The sequence below is a fragment of the Silene latifolia genome, chromosome Y (assembly GCF_048544455.1).
Source record: "Silene latifolia isolate original U9 population chromosome Y, ASM4854445v1, whole genome shotgun sequence".
Taxonomy (NCBI): Eukaryota; Viridiplantae; Streptophyta; class Magnoliopsida; order Caryophyllales; family Caryophyllaceae; genus Silene; species Silene latifolia.
In genome coordinates, this window is record NC_133538.1 from 440,887,736 (window position 1) to 440,900,490 (window position 12,755).

The 12,755-nt window shown below is 35.4% G+C and overlaps 1 long non-coding RNA gene across 4 annotated transcripts; it reads right to left on the reverse strand.

Annotated features, from left to right (window-relative positions):
* Positions 1-1,370: 1,370 nt before the first annotated feature.
* On the reverse strand, positions 1,371-12,363 carry LOC141633314 (uncharacterized). 4 transcript variants are annotated; one of them, XR_012538095.1, is made up of 6 exons: positions 11,909-12,355; positions 11,237-11,422; positions 10,376-10,941; positions 8,686-8,762; positions 8,345-8,481; positions 7,677-7,914 (listed from the first exon to the last, which is right to left on the reverse strand). It is a non-coding gene; the product is annotated as an uncharacterized LOC141633314 (long non-coding RNA). The 4 variants fall into 4 exon arrangements; XR_012538097.1 differs by lacking the exon at positions 7,677-7,914 and adding an exon at positions 1,371-1,608 and having other exon boundaries at positions 10,376-11,422; positions 11,909-12,359; XR_012538096.1 differs by having other exon boundaries at positions 8,686-9,579; positions 10,376-11,422; positions 11,909-12,363.
* Positions 12,364-12,755: the final 392 nt, after the last annotated feature.

A 12,755-nucleotide genomic window follows, 5' to 3' on the forward strand; every position in this document is an offset into this window, starting at 1 on the left:
GTTGTGCCAATTTTCTTTTGCCTAACTCCATCACCTCAAATGTTTGGAGGACAAATTTTCAACAACTAGCACAAATTTAACTTAACATGATTACCCCAATCCAAACTTTAAAAGCTAAAAGCCTGACATTATCCAAAAACTTGTATGAAGTTATTACGAATCAAAATTAAGCAACCAAACTAAAAGATAAACTTGACAAACTAAACTAGAAGGCCAGCATGAAAGCTAACTTAATGGCTAAGAGGTCAAGACAAAATTAGTAACTTTATCATATTAGGCAAAACAACATGTGTAACTTTAGTAGCCCCTTCAACATTAACCTTATTCAAACAATTAAACTCTTAAGTACCTCTCTATCCAACTATGGAGTGCATACGTAGTGCTGGCAACCACAATAATGTTAGTACAAATAGAAAAAATGGTAACTAGAATTATTTATCTTCATCCCCGTAACCACACATACCTGATCAAAAAGAGATGGATACCGCTCCTTCATTGCCTCTTCCGCCTCCCAAGTTGCTTCCTCTACCTCATGATTAGACCATAAAACCTTGAACAACACCAATTCCCTGAACCTAGTTTTGCAAATCTTGCGATCAAGAATCTGTTTTGGCACCTCAAGATAAGACAAGGATTCATCCAACTCGATGTTCTCCACCTCGAACACATGGGAAGGATCACTTACATACTTCCGTAACTGAGACACATGGAAAACATTATGTACACGATCCAAAACTGGTGGTAAAGCTAACAGGTAAGCAACCTCTCCCACACGACCAAAAATCTCATACGGTCCAATGAACTTTTGACTTAGCTTCCCTTTCTTACCGAACCTCATAACTCCACGCATAGGTGATACTTTCAGAAGAACCTTATCCCCAACTTGAAACTCGATGTCCCGACGATGTAAATCCGCATAGCACTTTTGTCGATCCTGGGCCGCTTTCATCTTTTGTCGAATCACTTTCACTTGGTCTATCATCTCATGTTCCATCTGTGGTCCTAAAATCACTACCTCAGCTCTATCATCCCAGCAAATCGAACTCCTTCACCTCCTCCCATACAAAGCCTTAAACGGTGCCATCCTAATACTCATATGGTAGCTGCTGTTGTAAGAAAACTCGATCACACTAGTAAAAAAAATTATTTGCGACTCCAAAAAATAGGCTATTTGAGGCGTTTTTGGTGTAGCAGCAAATGGAGGGGCCGCAAATAAGAAATTCATTTGAGGCGTTTAAAAAACGCAGCAAATAAATCCTCATTTGAGGCGTTTTTTCTAAAAAAACGCAGCAAATAGCATTTATTTTAAAAAAAAATTAAAAAATAAAACACTTAAACTAAGTTAAAAAAATTAATAAGATAAAATAAAATCAATCCAAACAAATGATTTATATATAAATAATCTCTAATATAATTTTATACAATACAATCTTACATAATTTTAGTAAATATTCTAAATTCATACATTAAATATAAATAAAACCTCTACAGCAGTCTAATCTCTTTTCGGCTAATAAAGTTGGCTGCCGTTTTTCTCAGGGAAGGTATTGAGTTGGCTAATGTTGTTGGCTGATGTTGTGCCAATTTTCTTTTGCCTAACTCCATCACCTCAAATGTTTGGAGGACAAATTTTCAACAACTAGCACAAATTTAACTTAACATGATTACCCCAATCCAAACTTTAAAAGCTAAAAGCCTGACATTATCCAAAAACTTGTATGAAGTTATTACGAATCAAAATTAAGCAACCAAACTAAAAGATAAACTTGACAAACTAAATTAGAAGGCCAGCATGAAAGCTAACTTAATGGCTAAGAGGTCAAGACAAAATTAGTAACTTTATCATATTAGGCAAAACAACATGTGTAACTTTAGTAGCCCCTTCAACATTAACCTTATTCAAACAATTAAACTCTTAAGTACCTCTCTATCCAACATGGAGTGCATACGTAGTGCTGGCAACCACAATAATGTTAGTACAAATAGAAAAAATGGTAACTAGAATTATTTATCTTCATCCCCGTAACCACACATACCTGATCAAAAAGAGATGGATACCGCTCCTTCATAGCCTCTTCCGCCTCCCAAGTTGCTTCCTCAACCTCATGATTAGACCATAAAACCTTGAACAACACCAATTACCTGAACCTAGTTTTGCAAATCTTGCGATCAAGAATCTGTTTTGGCACCTCAAGATAAGACAAGGATTCATCCAACTCGATGTTCTCCACCTCGAACACATGGGAAGGATCACTTACATACTTCCGTAACTGAGACACATGGAAAACATTATGTACACGATCCAAAACTGGTGGTAAAGCTAACAGGTAAGCAACCTCTCCCACACGACCAAAAATCTCATACGGTCCAATGAACTTTTGACTTAGCTTCCCTTTCTTACCGAACCTCATAACTCCACACATAGGTGATACTTTCAGAAGAACCTTATCCCCAACTTGAAACTCGATGTCCCGACGGCGTAAATCCGCATAGCACTTTTGTCGATCCTGGGCCGCTTTCATCTTTTGCCGAATCACTTTCACTTGGTCTATCATCTCATGTACCATCTGTGGTCCTAAAATCACTGCCTCAGCTCTATCATCCCAGCAAATCGAACTCCTTCACCTCCTCCCATACAAAGCCTTAAACGGTGCCATCCTAATACTCATATGGCAGCTGCTGTTGTAAGAAAACTCGATCACACTAGTAAAAAAAATTTATTTGCGACTCCAAAAAATAGGTTATTTGAGACGTTTTTGGTGTAGCAGGAAATGGAGGGGCCGCAAATAAGAAATTCATTTGAGACGTTTAAAAAACGCAGCAAATAAATCCTCATTTGAGGCGTTTTTTCTAAAAAAAACGCAGCAAATAGCATTTATTTTAAAAAAAAAAATTAAAAAAAAAACACTTAAACTAAGCTAAAAAAAATTAATAAGATAAAATAAAATCAATCCAAACAAATGATTTATATATAAATAATCTCTAATATAATTTTATACAATACAATCTTACATAATTTTAGTAAATATTCTAAATTCATACATTAAATATAAATAAAACCTCTACAACAGTCTAATCTCTTTTCGGCTAATAAAGTTGGCTCCCGTTTTTCTCATGGAAGGTATTGAGTTGGCTAATGTTGTTGGCTGATGTTGTGCCAATTTTCTTTTGCCTAACTCCATCACCTGAAATGTTTGGAGGACAAATTTTCAACAACTAGCACAAATTTAACTTAACATGATTACCCCAATCCAAACTTTAAAAGCTAAAAGCCTGACATTATCCAAAAACTTGTATGAAGTTATTACGAATCAAAATTAAGCAACCAAACTAAAAGATAAACTTGACAAACTAAATTAGAAGGCCAGCATGAAAGCTAACTTAATGGCTAAGAGGTCAAGACAAAATTAGTAACTTTATCATATTAGGCAAAACAACATGTGTAACTTTAGTAGCCCCTTCAACATTAACCTTATTCAAACAATTAAACTCTTAAGTACCTCTCTATCCAACATGGAGTGCATACGTAGTGCTGGCAACCACAATAATGTTAGTACAAATAGAAAAAATGGTAACTAGAATTATTTATCTTCATCCCCGTAACCACACATACCTGATCAAAAAGAGATGGATACCGCTCCTTCATTGCCTCTTCCGCCTCCCAAGTTGCTTCCTCAACCTCATGATTAGACCATAAAACCTTGAACAACACCAATTCCCTGAACCTAGTTTTGCAAATCTTGCGATCAAGAATCTGTTTTGGCACCTCAAGATAAGACAAGGATTCATCCAACTCGATGTTCTCCACCTCGAACACATGGGAAGGATCACTTACATACTTCCGTAACTGAGACACATGGAAAACATTATGTACACGATCCAAAACTGGTGGTAAAGCTAACAGGTAAGCAACCTCTCCCACACGACCAAAAATCTCATACGGTCCAATGAACTTTTGACTTAGCTTCCCTTTCTTACCGAACCTCATAACTCCACGCATAGGTGATACTTTCAGAAGAACCTTATCCCCAACTTGAAACTCGATGTCCCGACGGCGTAAATCCGCATAGCACTTTTGTCGATCCTGGGCCGCTTTCATCTTTTGCCGAATCACTTTCACTTGGTCTATCATCTCATGTACCATCTGTGGTCCTAAAATCACTGCCTCAGCTCTATCATCCCAGCAAATCGAACTCCTTCACCTCCTCCCATACAAAGCCTTAAACGGTGCCATCCTAATACTCATATGGCAGCTGCTGTTGTAAGAAAACTCGATCACACTAGTAAAAAAAATTTATTTGCGACTCCAAAAAATAGGTTATCTGAGACGTTTTTGGTGTAGCAGGAAATGGAGGGGCCGCAAATAAGAAATTCATTTGAGACGTTTAAAAAACGCAGCAAATAAATCCTCATTTGAGGCGTTTTTTCTAAAAAAAACGCAGCAAATAGCATTTATTTTTAAAAAAAAAATTAAAAAAAAAAAACACTTAAACTAAGCTAAAAAAAATTAATAAGATAAAATAAAATCAATCCAAACAAATGATTTATATATAAATAATCTCTAATATAATTTTATACAATACAATCTTACATAATTTTAGTAAATATTCTAAATTCATACATTAAATATAAATAAAACCTCTACAACGAGTCTAATCTCTTTTATAATAAAGTTGGTGCCGTTTTTCTCATGGAAGGTATTGAGTTGGCTAATGTTGTTGGTGATGTTGTGCCAATTTTCTTTGCCTAACTCCATCACCCCGAAATGTTTGGAGGACAAATTTTCAACAACTAGCACAAATTTAACTTAACATGATTACCCCAATCCAAACTTTAAAAGCTAAAAGCCCGACATTATCCAAAAACTTGTATGAAGTTATTACGAATCAAAATTAAGCAACCAAACTAAAAGATAAACTTGACAAACTAAATTAGAAGGCCAGCATGAAAGCTAACTTAATGGCTAAGAGGTCAAGACAAAATTAGTAACTTTATCATATTAGGCAAAACAACATGTGTAACTTTAGTAGCCCCTTCAACATTAACCTTATTCAAACAATTAAACTCTTAAGTACCTCTCTATCCAACATGGAGTGCATACGTAGTGCTGGCAACCACAATAATGTTAGTACAAATAGAAAAAATGGTAACTAGAATTATTTATCTTCATCCCAGTAACCACACATACCGATCAAAAGAGATGGATACCGCTCCTTCATTGCCTCTTCCGCCTCCCAAGTTGCTTCCTCAACCTCATGATTAGACCATAAAACCTTGAACAACACCAATTCCCTGAACCTAGTTTTGCAAATCTTGCGATCAAGAATCTGTTTTGGCACCTCAAGATAAGACAAGGATTCATCCAACTCGATGTTCTCCACCTCGAACACATGGGAAGGATCACTTACATACTTCCGTAACTGAGACACATGGAAAACATTATGTACACGATCCAAAACTGGTGGTAAAGCTAACAGGTAAGCAACCTCTCCCACACGACCAAAAATCTCATACGGTCCAATGAACTTTTGACTTAGCTTCCCTTTCTTACCGAACCTCATAACTCCACGCATAGGTGATACTTTCAGAAGAACCTTATCCCCAACTTGAAACTCGATGTCCCGACGGCGTAAATCCGCATAGCACTTTTGTCGATCCTGGGCCGCTTTCATCTTTTGCCGAATCACTTTCACTTGGTCTATCATCTCATGTACCATCTCGTGGTCCTAAAATCACCGCCTCGACTCTATCATCCCAAAGAATCGAACTCCTTCACCTCCTCCCATACAAAGCCTTAAACGGTGCCATCCTAATACTCATATGGCAAATTTCTTTGTTGTAAGAAAACTCGATCACACTAGTAAAAAAATTTATTTGCGACTCCAAAAATAGGTTATCCGAGACGTTTTGGTGTAGCGAGGAAATGGAGGGGCCGCAAATAAGAAATTCATTTGAGACGTTTAAAAACGCAAAGAAATAAATCCTCATTTGAGGCGTTTTTCTAAAAAAAAAACGCAAAAATAGCATTTATTTTTAAAAAAAAAAATAAAAAAAAAAAACACTTAAACTAAGCTAAAAAAAATTAATAAGATAAAATAAAATCAATCCAAACAAATGATTTATATATAAATAATCTCTAATATAATTTTATACAATACAATCTTACATAATTTTAGTAAATATTCTAAATTCATACATTAAATATAAATAAAACCTCTACAACAGTCTAATCTCTTTTAGGCTAATAAAGTTGGTCAGTTTTTCTCATGGAAGGTATTGAGTTGGCTAATGTTGTTGGCTGATGTTGTGCCAATTTTCTTTTGCCTAACTCCATCACCTGAAATGTTTGGAGGACAAATTTTCAACAACTAGCACAAATTTAACTTAACATGATTACCCCAATCCAAACTTTAAAAGCTAAAAGCCTGACATTATCCAAAAACTTGTATGAAGTTATTACGAATCAAAATTAAGCAACCAAACTAAAAGATAAACTTGACAAACTAAATTAGAAGGCCAAAGATGAAAGCTAACTTAATGGCTAAGAGGTCAAGACAAAATTAGTAACTTTATCATATTAGGCAAAACAACATGTGTAACTTTAGTAGCCCCTTCAACATTAACCTTATTCAAACAATTAAACTCTTAAGTACCTCTCTATCCAACATGGAGTGCATACGTAGTGCTGGCAACCACAATAATGTTAGTACAAATAGAAAAAATGGTAACTAGAATTATTTATCTTCATCCCCGTAACCACACATACCTGATCAAAAAGAGATGGATACCGCTCCTTCATTGCCTCTTCCGCCTCCCAAGTTGCTTCCTCAACCTCATGATTAGACCATAAAACCTTGAACAACACCAATTCCCTGAACCTAGTTTTGCAAATCTTGCGATCAAGAATCTGTTTTGGCACCTCAAGATAAGACGAGGATTCATCCAACTCGATGTTCTCCACCTCGAACACATGGGAAGGATCACTTACATACTTAAATAAATCGAGACACATGGAAAACATTATGTACACGATCCAAAACTGGTGGTAAAGCTAACAGGTAAGCAACCTCTCCCACACGACCAAAAATCTCATACGGTCCAATGAACTTTTGACTTAGCTTCCCTTTCTTACCGAACCTCATAACTCCACGCATAGGTGATACTTTCAGAAGAACCTTATCCCCAACTTGAAACTCGATGTCCCGACGGTGTAAATCCGCATAGTACTTTTGTCGATCCTGGGCCGCTTTCATCTTTTGCCGAATCACTTTCACTTGGTCTATCATCTCATGTACCATCTGTGGTCCTAAAATCACTGCCTCAGCTCTATCATCCCAGCAAATCGAACTCCTTCACCTCCTCCCATACAAAGCCTTAAACGGTGCCATCCTAATACTCATATGGTAGCTGCTGTTGTAAGAAAACTCGATCACACTAGTAAAAAAAAATTATTTGCGACTCCAAAAAATAGGCTATTTAAGACGTTTTTGGTGTAGCAGGAAATGGAGGGGCCGCAAATAAGAAATTCATTTGAGACGTTTAAAAAACGCAGCAAATAAATCCTCATTTGAGGCGTTTTTTCTAAAAAAACGCAGCAAATAGCATTTATTTTAAAAAAAAAATTAAAAAAAAAAACACTTAAACTAAGCTAAAAAAATTAATAAGATAAAATAAAATCAATCCAAACAAATGATTTATATATAAATAATCTCTAATATAATTTTATACAATACAATCTTACATAATTTTAGTAAATATTCTAAATTCATACATTAAATATAAATAAAACCTCTACAACAGTCTAATCTCTTTTCGGCTAATAAAGTTGGCTGCCGTTTTTCTCAGGGAAGGTATTGAGTTGGCTAATGTTGTTGGCTGATGTTGTGCCAATTTTCTTTTGCCTAACTCCATCACCTGAAATGTTTGGAGGACAAATTTTCAACAACTAGCACAAATTTAACTTAACATGATTACCCCAATCCAAACTTTAAAAGCTAAAAGCCTGACATTATCCAAAAACTTGTATGAAGTTATTACGAATCAAAATTAAGCAACCAAACTAAAAGATAAACTTGACAAACTAAACTAGAAGGCCAGCATGATAGCTAACTTAATGGCTAAGAGGTCAAGACAAAATTAGTAACTTAATCATATTAGGCAAAACAACATGTGTAACTTTAGTAGCCCCTTCAACATTAACCTTATTCAAACAATTAAACTCTTAAGTACCTCTCTATCCAACTATGGAGTGCATACGTAGTGCTGGCAACCACAATAATGTTAGTACAAATAGAAAAAATGGTAACTAGAATTTTTTATCTTCATCGAGGTCATTTTGACTTACGTGCATATCAAAAACAGATTATTTTGTCCCCTGAGGTGGTTGCAAGTAGATCTGAATGTTTCGGATCCCAACTGAGTTTAACCACATTGTCAGTATGCCCACTTCCATTCAATATCTTTGACCTTACTTTGCGACAACTATAAAAAAAAAAGGAAAACAATTATTTAGCTGAATGGCTGTCTTTGCAAACTACTGTGAGAAGCAGATATACATATTTTATTCTCCATAACACACAAATCAGCATGCTTTTTGTGTAAACACATGCTGACTAAGTCGAAACCGCAAACATAAAGTATCAATCAGTATGCCTGTAAGTTAACAAAAAACTATAAAAATGCAACCTGGTGAGCAAAAATAGTATGTGTTCCCTCTTTTTACCAGCTTCAGGCTACCGCGTCCTTCCTTCTTATTGGATCTCCTAAAAAAACAGAATATTTATCAGAGTTTAAGGGAAAGGGGAAGAAAACCTATCTAAACTAGGTGGTGTACTAAATGGGCCATAAATGACTTCCTTAACAGAAGCAAAGACGACATCTAATGATAGAAAGACAGCTAAAAAACTCAATTATTTCTCACTTCCATCAGTGATTGTTCGAACCCACAGTTATAAAATGACAATGACAGAGTTACCTCTTATTCAAATATATGAAAAAAATGTCAGATACCTACAACATCATATACTCTTCAGACCATTAAGAAGTATTTGAATGAGACTACACAGGATTTAGTGATTATTCATGAGTTGAAGGTAAAAGATCAAATAACAACTAATAGTTCATGGGATAGTTCTAGCACCAACGACTTGAGAGAGAAAAAGATGGTTGTAAAGTATTGCACTATTGTTTCACAGCTAAATAAACTAACAAAAAATTAACTCTCAAGATATATATAGAAAATATCGTCAAGACTTACACCTTTCAAGTAACAACAAGGATCATTTTATTGAGCTACAACTATTAAAACAAGTCGCAAATACATCGACATCATGGTTAACTTGCTTGGATTCTTTTAGAGCTAAAGAGCACCTTATCTGGCCATCTATGATCGCAACATAATGGCGAATCCTAAAGCTATTTCATATTTAACAAGAAGTGACACCAGCAATCTATCTTAACCTTATCATAAATGGAAACTTTATGGAATACTCAACTAGTGATAGGTAATAGAGAAACAAATATATAAACACTGACCTGACAAGTGATAGGTATTAGAGAAACAAATATATAAACACTGACCTGACATTAAAAACTGAATCAAACATGTGAAGAGAGAATCAAGCATAAACAAAAAAATGAGAAATTGTCGAATTATACAAATTTTATAAAAACTGATGTGAATTTGATTCAAAAAGGGGGATGTAGGGTTACTTCAAGGAAAGGGAATTTGATTCATTGAACAAAATTGATGGATAGAAAATTAGAAATTCTGAAGTTGTTATTACTTATTACTATTGATGTGTTAGATGCTAGTAGGTGAGTTGACTCATAATTGACGAGAAATTAGAAAGAAAGAGCGGTGTTGAATGTGATACTTGAATCTTCAAGTACAGGTGTGCTGCTATATAGAATATATCACCAGTTTATTGTTTAAGACTGTCTCAACTTAAGACGGCTCTCGACCCGATTGAAATAAAAGGAATGTGTAAGATCTCTTAAGTTAAGGCGGTCTTAACCCTTAAACAAGATCAATTGTGTAGATATATACTACTCGTGAAAGCTGCCAAATAAATCCCACGTCAGAATAATATACACAAAAGGAACAGTTGTGATTTGTGAGTCTTGTGACTTGCAAAACTCATTAAAAAGACAGTGTCTCGTAACTGATCCATTATACTGACAAGCAATATGTTTAGCATCTTTAGCATCGTCAAAACCATAAGACTACCCTCTTATTACTAGCAACAAAACAATAATCAAGTTCGAATAAAGAAAAAACGACAATCAAAACCAAGCAACTTTGGGACTGAAATAATGAGACCAGCAGCTCAAACAATGAAAAAGAAATAACTTAATTAAGTAAGAAGCAATATACCTTCAATGAACTTGAATCCGGTTCCTCTGTTTTGGAGTTATTTTGAGCTCAGGAACCTTCTTTGCACAGCCGAGAGTTTTGAGAATGTCTTCTGATTACTGCATTGTGGATTAGCGGGAACTAACGCCTGACAATTAGCTAGTTTAATGCACAAGTGTACGTTATCCTAACTGATTGATAAATTCACAATCTAATTACACAAAATCATAAATTTCAGAAACCTCATTTTTAACAAGAAGTGACACCAGCAATCCATCTTAACCTTATCATAAATGGAAACTTTAAGGAATACTCAACAAGTGAGCAAGTAAATGTTTTTCTACTAGTGAAATAAGTGATCAGGAACAAATGCAAACAAAGGTCAACATGCAACATATTCTGAATAATGATACGAACAATTCTACAACACGAACATCAGACGGTAAATGTACATATAAAGCAGAAAATTTATTGTTATTGTTCGTGAGCTCAAAGCCCGCACCAGCACTGTACAAAGGTATTCCTCTTCCTGCAACGTTTACATTCATGTTTCTCCAGCTTTTTCTAGGTTGATAATATGCATCCAACTACAAAATTCCATAACAAAAATCAGACGTGGCTATCTCAACGACAGCATTCCCAATGGCTCCTGGCATTGGCGATTAGATGGCTGTGTACACTAGTCCTAACGAAAATATAGAGGTTTTTTTGATGACTCGAAACCCAAAAAAAGTGTGGTGTTGCATCAACCTACTGAAGGAAATTTGTGACAAAATCTCCCACTTTCTATGCCTAATCTCAGTGGTGGATACACCGAGAATATTTGAAGATAAATGGTACGAAAGCAATGGTTAGAGAGTAATAGTAAGAAAAGAAGCTTACTTGACCAGAGGCAACAATGAGATCATAATATCGAAGGATGATGTTAGAGAAGCTAACATGAATGCCGAAGAAGGTAGCAGTGTTATGCACGGTTATATATAGTGAGCAGTTCACTGTCAGCAGCTTTGTCGGTACCCCTCTTAAGTCTGATCCTTCCTCATAATATATGTTGTTTACTTTCATATTCTACAATTAATTTCAAAATTAGCAAAATGAGAAATTATAACTGAGAAATTAGAAACATGCTACAATAACAAGCAAATTTAAAACATCAACGCAAGAGTAAACCATCCATGAAATGCTACTTTTAAGTCGTTTATCTGCGGACGAGTTTGGATGATATGAAATATTCAGAATATGTTGGAATAATCAATCGAAAAAATCATAATTACTTATTATACTAGAAAGAGTATTTCATCAACATCCTCTTAGCTTAAAATTATACTTCTAATGACAATCAAAAATCACATTTAAGCCTTCAAATAATAGCATATATAGATGACATGCTTCTTAAATTGAAACATGAAATTAACATAAACAAAGTCAACAACATCGCAGCTACATATGATAATCATCCAAACAAATGAACATTAATCTCAGTCAATTAACATCAAATATTCCAAATAAACAACAAGATTGCATAATTACGAACTAAAATAAGCGTGAAAATACCTAAAAGTTGGATCTTAGACTTGAGTTGATCGAACTCGATTTTAATCGCCGAAGAATCATCCGTGACTTGAGATGGAATTGGAAAACCCTAACAAATTTAAAGAGAAAATTCAACAGTAAATCACCTTTGTCAAATAGAGCAAAAGTGAAATAATGTGAGAAAAATGCAGATCTTGAGCCGTATAGATGAGGAACAATGCATTGAAGTTTCGCGAGAATGGAAAGTGCAGATCTTGAGCCGTATCGGTGCATTCGTAGTGGCCTAGTGGGCGAGAGTGGAGCGCGATGTACGGTGGTCGACGATGGACGGTGGTCGAAGACGGACGATGTTGTGCAATGATGGTATGTGTGAGAGTGTTAGGGTTGAGGCCTTAGGAGTGAGTAGTGAGGGTTGGGTATGTGGCTGTGAATAATGAGGGACCGAGGAAGTTAGGTAAGGTAGCCTTCATTTTCATTTTTTTTTTTTTTTTTTAAAGTTGCAGATTCTTTTGAGGCGTGTATGCCAAAAACGCCGCATATGTGTTATTTGAGGCGGTTTTTTTTTTTAAAAACGCCTCAAATGGTTTTATGTTTCCAAAAAAAGAAAAATCTAGATTTTTATTTGCTGCTGTTTGGCAAAAACGCCTCAAATAAAGAGCCGCAAATTAATGTTTTTCTACTAGTGTCAGATCCAATCTATCTTCTCAACTACCACCAAACTCCATCACACAAGCTCTCAACATATCCTCCAAAGTCTTGATAGTTCTCTCTGTTTGTCCATCTGTTACAGGATGAAATGTCGTACTCATTTTCAAGGTAGTTCCCATCATCTCCTGCAACACTTGCCAAAACCGTGAAATGAAACTCG